This window comes from Cupressus sempervirens, chromosome 4 (genome assembly GCF_028749045.1).
Source record: "Cupressus sempervirens isolate cs-2001-9-10 chromosome 4, ASM2874904v1, whole genome shotgun sequence".
NCBI classification, from domain to species: domain Eukaryota; kingdom Viridiplantae; phylum Streptophyta; class Pinopsida; order Cupressales; family Cupressaceae; genus Cupressus; species Cupressus sempervirens.
Window position 1 is genome coordinate 671,030,957 of NC_143121.1, and position 13,404 is coordinate 671,044,360.

At 30.5% G+C, this 13,404-nt stretch overlaps 1 pseudogene; it reads left to right on the forward strand.

Moving 5' to 3' along the window:
- The first annotated feature begins 438 nt into the window (after positions 1 to 438).
- Positions 439 to 7,572, forward strand: LOC149563039 (putative leucine-rich repeat receptor-like serine/threonine-protein kinase At2g19230; annotated as a pseudogene).
- The last annotated feature ends 5,832 nt before the right edge of the window (positions 7,573 to 13,404 follow it).

Sequence of the window (13,404 nt, forward strand, 5' to 3'; positions counted from 1 at the left end):
GAGATGAGGGTTCAAAGTCTTTAAGTAATACAAAAACTCAACTTCAAATAGTGTCTATTTATTTAAGGGCATCTGCAAGTGCAGTTATTCTAAGAGTCAAAGTCAAGTACTTGAATCATACGCAATTACTTAAACTATGCTCACAATTTATTTAATTAGTTGGCCTCCAGCTGAGCGTGTCATTGGAAAAGGAAAGGCTTTTACTTAATTAATGGTTTGAAGAGATAAGCATTGATCTTGGTTATAAGGACAATTTAAACATCATATAATAAGTTTCATTTCTAGAATGAAAGTGTTAAACAGTTTAACTCTTTTTCTCAATCTTAATTTCTTCTTTTAATTTGTGATGTTTAAGGATGGCCGTATAGCCAAGTCACCCAGAACCGAAATTCAGTTAAGAAAATTCCCTCTTATCAGATCAGCTAATTGTTTTTCGTTATGAACAAAGTGTGGATCTTGTTCATAATATCTGCAGTTTTCGCTTCTACTGTATGTAGTCAGCCAGGTAAGCCGTAAAGTTCTGCTAAGCCTTTTGTGATCCCTTGTGGCTATACTATGAACATGCATATGATGATAGGTGTTAAAAAACATTGATGGGTGTTTCCAGGATTCCTTAGCCTCGACTGTGGAGCCACTGAGAATTATACAGATGATGGTGGAATACAGTGGATTCCAGATGACGCCTACATCAATTCCGGACAGAAATTGAACCTTTCAAATGGCCCTCTTGGAGGAGAAACATCAAGGCAAATGACCACCCTTCGAATATTTCCCGAGTTAAGGAAGAGCTGTTACCAGTTACCAGTGGGGATTGGGAAAAAATATCTTCTTCGTGGAACATTTGTTTACGGGAACTATGACAATCTCAACTTGCCTCCCCAGTTTATTCTCCTTTTGGACGCCGACATTTGGGATAGTTTGTCATTTTCCACTCCAACCACATTTGTTGTTCAGAAGGAAATCATTTTCATGGCAAAGTTCGACCCCACTAATGTTTGCCTCGCTTAAATGAATGCAAGTCCTGGAATACCTATTATTTCTTCTTTGGAGCTGCGGCTTCTCAATCAAAGTATGTATTGGCCTGTAAACCAGGATTACTCGCTTTTGAGGCTGGAGAACAGCAATTTAGGAGCTCCAATTACGGATAATGTCGTCAGGTGAGCTTTCCATAGCAATTGACCTTCTCGTTGGGTTTTTTCATCTTCTTTTAAGAGAAAAAACTCCCAATGGTGGGTTTGAAATAGTAAAATTCAAGCGAATATTTGCAAGCACTGAAGAATCCAGATAAAATTTGAGTAGTTAGTGCATATTTAAGTTGTTTCTCAAAATAAGTACATGGGAACAGTAGCGAAGACAAGCATAATATCTAAATCTAGCATAGAAGCAAAATAAACAGAGCCGTGGCCATTAGACCTTTTTGATGTTTTTCGGGTCATTAACCAGAGCTCTAAGGTCCTCAGGTTAGTTCATGACATCTTCAGGGCTCTTACCTTCATAATGTTTGTCGTCTACAATCTGACCAGCCTTCTTAAATTTTTTCCTTTCCGCAATTCCAAGCTCAATACCAGTAATGGCCTCTACAAACTTTTTATTGAGGATATCAACTTTATCATTGAAATCCTTAATCTGGCTAGACAAATTCCTCTCCATACAATCCATCATGCTCTGCGCTTTGATCAAAGGATCCTCCAAGGTTTTGTTTTTAATAATTATTCAGCCCCTAGTCAACCTCAATTTGAGCTTCCTGAATGTCGTGCTCCTCTTCTTCAATCTCATCCACTTCTTCAGCTTCATAATCTCATCTTCTGTAGTACTTTCCCCACTTTTTCAGAGGTTTCCTCAACTTTAGTTTAGTTTCACAAGCCATTTCCGCGTTATGAATTTCTTGGGTATCATCTTAACTCTCTTCTTATGTTACCCATTCTCGAATTTGTTTGAGATTTCTATTTGTCTAGGTTTTTCTAATGCTCTGTTCATGTCTGATTTTTACTCCAGTGATTTTTAAGTACACTATCATTACATTGTATAAACTTTTGGATAAATATAAAAGTGTGCCGACTATTAAACAATTTATATTTCCTTTTAATCTCTTTATTTTTCTTGTGTTAATGACTTGTTTATGATAAATAGGTATCCAGATGATCCATTTGATAGACTTTGGTCTGCATATCCAGAAGGCTTTCCAAATATCACAACAAGAAGGACAGTATCTATTGGAGTGGCCTATGACCAACCTCCATCTCGTATAATGCAAATAGCAGAAACAAGCACTCGCAACTCTCCATCGGTTATGGATTTGCCCCTCCGAATCAGCAAGCGATATGGGAACCTTTACATCTCTATGTATTTTGCTGAACTCAAATCTGATCTGAATGGGACAAGTATTCGGGAATTCGACTTGTTCCTAAATGGTAACAAGCTTAATAAAGATCCCATTCGGCCCAATTATCTACAATCATCGAATGTATCTGTCCTTGTACCTTATGGCACTAGAACTATGGCATTTCGGTTGCAAACAACAAATCCTTCCACTTTGCCACCAATAGCAAATGCTCTCGAAATATATCGACAAAGTTCTCCACATCGACCAGGAACGTTCAGTAGAGATGGTATGTATAAAAAATTCAGATTACGCATGACTGATAGGAATTATGATATTTTAGCATTTAAGTGATCGAAACTCCACTTTGATAGATTTTCTAATTTAACATTTTTTAATAAAATTTTGAATTTGCAGTTGAAACTATAAATATCATTCAGCAACAAATAAACTACACTTATGTTGGTGATCCATGTTTTCCAGTAAGTTATTCATGGGACTGGTTAGTTTGCAATAATGACTCATCACCTAGAATTGTGAACTTGTAAGTACAGATTTGAGCTTCTATTTATTTCTTTTACTTACAAGTTGTTAGCTTATTTGACATTTACATATCTTTCATGTGCAGGGTTCTATCAAACAAAGGATTAACTGGTAATATTCCTACAAGTATTACCGACCTCACAGCCCTTGAGATTATGTATGTATTTTTTAATAAATTAGATAGATAAATAAAAATTGACAATTTTTTTTTAATGAATTGCATTCTTTTATGATGACTTCTTGTCATATTCGACAATAACTTTTTTTGTCTTCATTTATTACAGATAGAAAACAGCTCTTACAATTGCTTTTGTGAAGTAATAGTATGCAAGTGATTCTCATAGTAAGCTGTAATTATATGAAAAGAAAGGACAAAAGCTCTATTAAAGAAAATTAAAAAATATGGACAATAACTTGGAACAATGATATTCTTTTGTAGTTATCCTTGATTTCAAGAAGAAGTACCATCCACCACAAACCTAGTGCTGCTTTTCTTATTCTCTAGTGTTTTTTTGTCCTTTTCATCAATTTTTTTGTGTTAATGTCCATTATGACCTACCTAACTCTCCCTTTTGTTTACCATAGAAATTCTATTATGTAGAACAAACATATGTCCAAGAGACATCCCCTACAACACAACAAGCCATACATATATCGTCTAATTGTTGCTTCTTTATTTTATGTAAAATAATGATTGTAAGGGTTTCATTTTCTTCTCCTTTATTAAATAGAATACTAAACTTTGATATTGAACCTAATTTTACTTCGAAATTTTCTTATAAAAGTTCATCACCATATATCCACTTGAAGGAATAATTATTCTAGCCTTACTCTTGAAAACTATTTTGAGTTTGTCCCATGAATTTCATCCCAAAAATATCATTTCTTTCTTCAATGGTGTTATTAAAAGACTAGCATCCATAATCAATTAGTATGAGAATTATTTGTGTAAAGAGATTAAGAAATTAACCATTTAATGCTTCACCATTCTTAAGTAACCACAAACAAATCAACTATTTTTCCTTATATTTATATCTCTTCACAATTATCTTCTAATACATTTTGATCCATTAGTATACTTTCCTTCTCATCATGAACAATTAGTTCAGTTATCTTAGATATATTAGTATACTTCCCTTCTCGTCATGAACAATGCATACTTCGATTCAATTAAAATTCATCAATCAGATATTAACCATTGATCATTTATATTTTTTCTTAAATTGAAAATGAAATTTAAACAAACAGCCTTCAAATTGAAAAACCCAGTTGTATATACATACCCAATATATAATCTAATTAACCAGAAAAACCCAGTTGTATATACATACCCAAAATATAATCTAATTAACCAGAGGATGACTCTTAATATTGTGTGAAAAAAAAAAAATAGTTACTATTTTCTTGTTGGTTAGTTTTCATGGTTCTACAAAATGATTTATAAACTTTAATATTCCATTTCATAGATTAGAACGATATTTACAAGCACACAAAAGGGAGAGGTCCCAAATTTGAACCAAATGACCAAAATTATAATGCGGAGTTGAACATATTCTATTGTTTATCAGATGTTTGTTTACTCCCTAGATACTAAGACTTGTTCCCAAGTTGTCTGATTTTGCAGTGACCTTTCTGGTAATGATTTAAATGGACGGATACCCGAATCACTCGCTAGTTTAAAAAACTTGAAAAAGCTGTGAGTATATTTACCATGTTTAAATTTGGATGACCGCTTTATTTACCTTGGTTGTTTCTACTGGTTATAGAATCCAGGTAGAGGTTAATGCTTTTGAACATTACTTTTATTTTGTTACTTTCTTTCAGGAATTTAGATAACAACAATCTCACTGGATCAGTACCCACGGGTTTGTTGAACAAGAACATAAATATCAGGTGATAGTCTTCGAATCCATTACAAAGGGTGAATTATCGTGGATATTTTTCACTGCTTTTGTAAAACATATACTGATTTGGAATTTTATAGCAAGGACCTTGAATTTTGATACATTCATACTCTTTTGTTTCTGTAGCATTTCTGGAAATGTGCATCTTTGTCATAGGGGTGAAAATGGATGTAGTGGCACACCTAAAAACAAAGGTTTGATTATTGGTTTGTCAGCCGGTGCTGGCATAACGTTAGTCATCCTCTTTGTTTTTTCTGTACTAATTAAACGAAGATTTAAAAAAACAAACCAAGCTACAGGTTAGTGTATACTTTTAATTTTGTCTTTTATTGCGAACCACTCAAGTCATTGAAGGGATTTTAAGAAGAAATGTATGCTGATAAGATGGAAAACAAACATTTGTCAGTGCCCAAAGACCTAATAGCACCAAGTTTAAAAAGGTATAGCTACAAAGAGGTCAAGGAAATGACTAGTGAATTTAGCAAGCAGATTGGGCGAGGAGGATATGGACCTGTTTTCTATGGCCGCTTAAAGAATGCACGAGAAGTGGCCGTCAAAGTATGTTCCGCAACATCTAAACAAGGGTCGAGGGAATTCACAACAGAGGTCGGTTTGACTCTCAGTAGTTCGGCATTGAATGGCTCAATAGTTTGTTATTGAATTACTTCTTGCTAAAAGATAGTTTGTAACTTGCAGGTTGCATTGCTTTCGAGAGTTCATCATAAAAATTTAGTGAGTTTATTGGGCTATTGTTTTGAAGACGAATACCAAATATTAATTTATGAGTTTATGTCAAGGGGAGATCTGCATCGACTTCTCCATGGTATTTGTATTTTCCATTTTCTTGTTTCAAGTGTGATAGGCATTGTTTAAATCAACTACATCCTTAAGATCATTTTTAGTATGCAGAGTTAAGTTCTTAATTTCAAGTCATCCTTATGTAAAGGGAATTGTTTAACATTTGTGTAAGTACTCAAATTTCTTACAAAGAAAATGCAAGATGTTAGTTTTAGTGCACTGTTAACAGACTATATTGGATGTGGAGATATTTAATAATTTATAAAATATAAATTTAATATCTCTTTATAGGATCATACTATTATTTACTTAATTGAGAGGTATCTATTTTATCGAAATTTCTTTAGATAATATATACCTCTTTTTAAAACTTCAAATTTCAATAGATGATTTATATGCAATCAATGAATACATCATATCACAATCTACACAATATATAATCAATTAATTCAAGTATTAACTTTAATTTATTTTTATTTGACAAAAGAATTAAATGTTAATAGCTATGCATACAAATCCACTTCCTCATATTTAAGAACTATAACTTGTTTGATACAAAGATGAAGAAGTCATCTTCCCATAGACTTATAATAGTATTAATGTTATCAAATGCCAGATACATTGTTTGTTGATATTTTAATTAATTGATCAACATTAAAATATATATAAAATTGAAGAAAAAATAGATTCTTCTAATTTTAAAAAAGTTTTTAAAAGTATTTTTACTGTTTCATGAGAAATTAAATACAATTCTCACGTTATATTATCAAAACTTAGATTCATCGGCCTTCTAGAAATTTATATTCCAAAAGTCAAATTATTAAAATTAAAGAAAAAATACCTTAAACTCTGCCTTCCATTTTTAGTTTCTTAGATTACGCATTGCGTGCTTGCATGTAAAGCGGTCATAAGGCAAGAATGATCTGTTCTTTTACTCATTTTTGATATTCTGATATATGGTTTTGTTGTTGTAGAATCCTCTTCAGTGAAACAGTGCCTCAATTGGAAAACCAGGCTTGACATCGCCTTAAATGCAGCTCAAGGTATATAACCTTCTTAATATATAAAAATTATTAATTTTACATGTTCATAAAACTAATTTATGGTATGATAATCAGGATTGGAGTACTTGCATTCTGGTTGCAAACCGCAAATAATCCACAGAGATATCAAATCGTCCAATATATTATTAAGTGAAAAATTTGAAGCGAAGGTAGCCGATTTCGGGCTGTCAAAAGAAGGGCCATCTACTGAAGCAACTCATGTTTCAACGAATGTGAAGGGCACATTCGGCTACATTGATCCTCAGTAAATTATTTCTATATTTTTTTCATACCATTCATGTAATGTCGTTTAAATTAGGGTAGAAATAATTATGCTATTTTCTTCTTGCACAGATATACCACAACTAATAATTTAACAGAGAAAAGCGATGTGTATAGCTTCGGCGTTGTAATTTTAGAGATCATTTCTGGAAGAGCTCCTATTGATACAAATGTTTCAGGGGAACAGAGTCACATTGTATCCTGGGTACGCACAAGATCGAAACTCTTTTTTAAGACTTTGTTAATTATATAATAAAAAGTAAATAAATACTTTTATTCATCTCAGTGAAATTTATTTATATTGCTGTAGTCAAGGTCGCTGATTTCTCAAGGCCGCATTGAGAGCTTGATAGACGCAGAGGCAGGGGAAAACATTGAGTTGGGTGTAATGTGGAAGGTTGCAGAGTTAGCATTGTTGTGTACAGAAGGACAGTCGAATAAGAGGCCCACCATGAGCGAAATTGTGAGAGAGCTGAAAGAGGCTGTTGGACTGCTTCATACAACAGATATTTCAGATTTTGGCTTGTTGAACAACGCTTCATTCGCTCTGCACTTCTCATCAGCAACTGATGACAACTCACTTCCCTCTCCCAGATAAAACAGGTTACGTGAGGAATTTTCTTTTAAGATCTTCCATTACTCTTGCTGAAATTTGTGTCTATGTCACAATGAAGAGTGCTTCAGAGGGATTGCTATGTAAAAATATTTAATATCTTATCTAGTTGAAAATGCTTGTAGTAATTGTTTTATTATAAAAATACAAGTGGAATTGTATTTGAAAGAACACATAATAAACTAAATTGCAGTTTATGTTTCCAAATTTCATTCAAATTTTTTTTAAAGAAAAATAGATGAATTATGCTGGTATTAATCACCAATAACCATCATAATTCTCCTACCTGTATTGCTCTCACCTGTCATGAACACCATTTTCTACTATGACGTTTTTAATATAAACTCATTTTCTTGTTCATTTCATCCACCATTTCTTCAGAAAGGATAATTTTTTTGAAAGGAATTTTCCTACATATCTGCAACTTTTGGTCTCATGCAAATCAGACTTAAACATACATTAAATATGAACTATCATTAACCTTTTACCGTTTTTCTCTTTGGAAAATACCTATACTTCTGGACAGTTTTTGAAATGAGGTAATATATATAAAACAAGAATATAAGTGTATAGAAGGCCTGCGTGAGGATATTTGTCTGCAGTAATAAAAAGGAAAGCAGTGTAATTTGTTTAGAAAATAATGTCCGAGAAGAGCTACATCTCCATGTTCTTATGTATTTTTATTTATGATATAATATTGTCTGATGTATGTATTTTGGATTGTATGAAATCTAATATTTCATATTGTTCAAACCTATAAAAATACAATTTCCATCACTTTTCTTTGTTTCATTTTTTATTCTGTTCTTTATTTCTTCTTCTTCCTCCTATTAGTGGTATCAGAGAAAAGGGTTAGTAGTGATAAAAAGGCTAGTAGTGATGAAGTTATTTATCTAAAACATTTTCCACAAGGTAGAAAGGTTTTGCACAATCAATAGGCAATGGCTAAAGGGTAAACTATTTTGTTTACCCTGCCTATGTCTTAGACACCACGTACGAATTCCATTCTGACATCGTCAGTTTTGTCATAGTTTTTACCGCCCCCAAAACTTAGGATAGCTATAATTTTATTTAGATTATTATGTTTATAATATATTGTGTGTTTTTTTATTTTTGGACAATATTAAAATAAGTTTTATTCTTTTGAATTAAGTAAAAGAATTATAGGTAAATTTTTATATTTATATATTTATTTATATTGTTGTAAAATAAGATATTGTGTTTGTATTGTTTTTTTAATAATATTAATTCTTTTAAATTTTTTTACATAAGTAGAAAAGCTATAGGTGAAGTTTAATAATTATAAAATAATTTGTATTATTGTAAATTTTAAATTTTATAAATAAAATGTTTTAAGAATTTTTTTAATATATTAGTTAAAATAGAAGATGAAATTAAATCTCATATAGAAAATTTACACTATTATCAAAAAAATAATTTGACATGTTATTAAAATAAACTAATACTATAACTTATTATATTTTAAGATTTTAAAAAATCTTTAATGTATAATAATAATAATAATTTATTTAATTTAAGAAGCATTTAAAACTTTTTTGTATTATTTTATCATCTCAGTTTTATTTCTTACATTTGATTTTGTTTCATAGTAGTGATACCATTGTACTAATGTAAAAATTTTCACATCAAATTAAAAAATTTCTTCGAGGACTAAATCTATTTCTTTTTTTAACAATAGTGTTTTATTATCTAAATTTTACTTTTTGTTTTGTTCTATTAGAATAAGATTAGACTTTGTTTCATAGTAGTAACATTATGATGCGTTAATTAATATAAATTTTTTATAGATTTCTTTTATAATTATTAAAATTTAAATTATTTGATCTTAATATTCAGCATCTTAATCTGAAACTCGAGTTGTTTGAAACCATCTCTAGTGCTCGTATATCTAAGTCCAAATCTATCATGCTTGGATGGAAAGAGGAACCTCCAGATTGGTTTCTCCAATTTGGTTACTCATGGGGCGGACCTCATAAGATTGTTAGATATTTGGGGGTTCCTTTTTCCATCTCCCCATCACTCAAAGACATGTGCATTTGGGTTAAGGATAGAATTATTAAGAAACTCTACAAGTGGGATAATAGGGTGCTTTTACTTGCTGGTAGAGTGCAGGTGTGCCAAAAAATCTTGTCTTCCTATAGTATATACTATTCTTCTGTTTGGATGTTTAGTAATTACCAACTGTTTGAAATTTAGAAAGCTATTAGGAGATTACTATGGTCTGATGTAAAAGGTAATAGGAAGAAACATGTTGTTAGATGGAGCTAGTGTCATAGTGATAAGAAGTCAGGTGGTTTAGGCCTTAAAGACCTTAGGATTCAAGGGGTCTCTCTTGCTGCTAAGTGGATTTTTCAGGCTCTTGATGGTCATGAGCCTTGGAAAATTCTTCTTAGAAACAATATTCAGTCTGGATTTCCTAAGCAAGCCAAATATTGGAAGAACCTTCCCTTTGCTGACCTTGTTGCTAGGACTTTCCCTGTTTCTGTTCAAGGCTCCATGGTTTTTAAGTCTATCTGGAAGGCTTCGGAGTTGGTGAGGGGATTTATCTATAATTCTAACTTCGATAGCAATAATTCTATCCATGGTGAATGCTCTATCTGGTGGAATCTGCAACATAATGGCAAGCCTCTTGCCTTGACTCAAGGGTGTTCTACAAAACATTGGAACAACCTTGGTATCAAGAGCTTTATTGATATTTTGGAGAAGGACAACCTTGCGAGTTGGCAGGATATTAGGCTTAAGTTTAACCTTCCTAACTCTCATAAACGTACCTATAATATGATAGTTAATGCATGTCACCCCCTCAATCTTCCTCGTAGATGTGATGTGGATTCCCATAGATTCTTATATTTTCGTTGGGATGATGGATCCCTCTTACATAAAATCAAAGCCAAAGATATATATAAGGTGCTTAATAAAGATCACTCTATCTTATCACACCTGAATACCACCTGGTATATGAATTTGGACTCTCTTGAATGGCATAGAATCCTTGAAAAATTTTGGATGTCTCATATTCCTCCCAAAATCTTACATTTTAAATGGCAACTTCTTCTTGATAGACTTCCCGTTAAAAATTAGGCTGGTGATACTGACTCTTGTTCTATTTGTAGGGTTCCTAAAAATTTAAGACATATCTTCTTTACTTGTCATTTTGTTAGGATTATATGGAATATTTTTGGAATATCTATAACTGATCATGTCTCTGTGCTAGATACTATTCTTGGAAACATATCTGGTCTCAAGAAGGATGCTAACTTTATTTGGAATATTCTCTCTTCTCATATTCTTTGGTTTATTTGGAAAAGTAGAAATGAGGACAAATTCCAAGATGTTGGTAGATCCCTTACTTTGTTTCAATTGAAACTCATACGCTTTAAGATTATCTCATAGGTGTGCTACATTATGAAACTTGAGAAGGACAAGCTAAAAAGATTTCTCCATGATGGGCACGCTACTATGTTCATCTATGAAATGAAACATGGGCTAGAACGAGCTAGCATTATTGATGACCGGGCTGCTTTTGAAGAAGCCCTTAAGCGGCTAATTAAGGAGATGCGGGATACTAGAGGCCCTTTTTCTGATAGACTTGAGTTCTTTGCTCATATTCTTGAGCGGAAGAAAGTTGTTTGGATGGAAGGAGAGTTGGGATGGACTGCATGGATTGATGATCGTGATGATATTCTGGATTAGCTTATCTAAATTCTCTGTTTGTAATCTCGCTGAAACTATTACATATTGTGCTAGTTGACTAATCATGGATTACCAGTTGAACTAGGAGGTTGAGGTTCGCCTCCCCTCTTTTGATATTGTACATTTCTTTTTGATCTACCAATTATTTAATTTAAAAAAATTATTTGATATTTATTTTTTAAATTATTATTTTCTTATATCTTTCGACATAATAATTGAAATTATTTTGTTTTATATAATTATATTATTTTAAATAATTATAAAAGAAATCTATAATAATTTTATATTAATTAAACAAAGTCAAATCTTATCTTATTCTAATACAACAAAAAAAAAAGTAAAATTTAGATGATAAAACACTACATAAAGTTGTTAAAAAAAGAAACAAATTTAACCCTTAGATGAAGATATTTTTAATTTTAAATATATAATTTAAATAAATAATTAGAAAATATATTTAGAAAATATTATGTGAATTGTTTTACATTAGTACAATGCTATCACTACTATGAAACAAAATCAAATATAAGAAATAAAACATAGAGCATAAAATAATACAAAATGCTTCTTAAATTAAATTAAACAAATAAGTTTTGAAAAGCTTCTTAAATTAAATTAAATTTTTTATTATTATATTTTATAAAATACATTAAATATTTTTTTTAAATGTTAAAATTTAATAAGTTATAATATTAATTTATTTTAATAACGTGCCAAATTATTTCTTCTCCCATCAACTACTATAACTAATTTATTAAAAATTTCTTTAAAACATTTTACTTATAAAATTTAAAATTTAAAATAATAGAACTGAGATGATAAAATAATACAAATAAGTTTTAAAAGCTTCTTAAATTAAATAATTTATTATTATTATTATACATTAAAGAATTTTTAAAATCTTAAAATATAATAAGTTATAGTATTTGTTTATTTTAATAACGTGTCAAACTATTTTTTGATAATAGTATAAATTTGCTTTGTGAGATTTAATTTCATCCTCTATTATAATTAATATATTAAAAAATTTGTTAAAACATTTTATTTATAAAATTTAAAATTTACAATAATACAAATTATTTTATAACTATAAAAATTCACCTATAACTTTTCTACTTATCTGAAAAAAATTTAAAAGAATGAATATTATACAATTCCTAAAAACAATAAAAAAATAAGAAACTATTAAAAAAAAAATACAAACACAATATATTATTTTACAACAATATAAATAAATATGTAATTATATTTATAATTACATATAATTTTTTACTTAATTCAAAAGAATATAAATACAAATTATTTTACAACAATATAAATAAATATGTAAATATAAAAATTTACCTATAATTATTTTACTTAATTCAAAAGAATAAAATTTATTTTAATATTGTACAAAAATAAAAAAACACACAATATATTATAAACATAATAATCTAAATAAAATTATAACTATCCTAAGTTTTGGGGGGCGGTAAGAACTGTGACACAACTGACGATGTCAGAATGGAATGTCAGGCAAGACAGTCTAGCCTCGTACGCGGTATCTAAGGCATAGGCAGGGTAAACAAAATAGTTTACCCTTTAGCCATTGCCCAATCAATAATGACAGCAAGCAGAAGATCAATAAATGCACAAATTTTGCAATTTAATGAAAAAATCATGACTATGGGACAGTCACTATGAAAGCATTGTTTTCTTTACTAGACTTGTATGAGATCTTATTGAAATGGGTATCTAGTAAATGCAGCAATATAAAGTGCACTCCCTCAAGTAAACAAAGTCTTATGCACTCCCTCAAGTAAATAAAGTCTTATTGAAATATAATAAAGTGGATTATTGTTTTTGTTTTTAATCTTTCAAGATTAGATGTGAGCATATTTTCATATATTTCAGCTGTAACAAAGTTCTAGCAAGCATGTGATATTCTTCAAGCAACCTAGCAAGAAAAGGAAAAAGTGAAGATATTCAAACTAAACAAACTAAGAAGATATTTTGAGACCATTTACATGAAAGAATTAGATACAATAGATTGTTTCTTCACTCAACTCCTTGGATTAGTAAACAAAATCAAATGTTATAGTGAGACATTTGAGGAAAAGAGAGTAACAAAAAATATTTAAAGAATTTTGCCTCTATTATTTGGCACCATTGCATGGTGGCCATAAAGAAGAGACAAAATATATC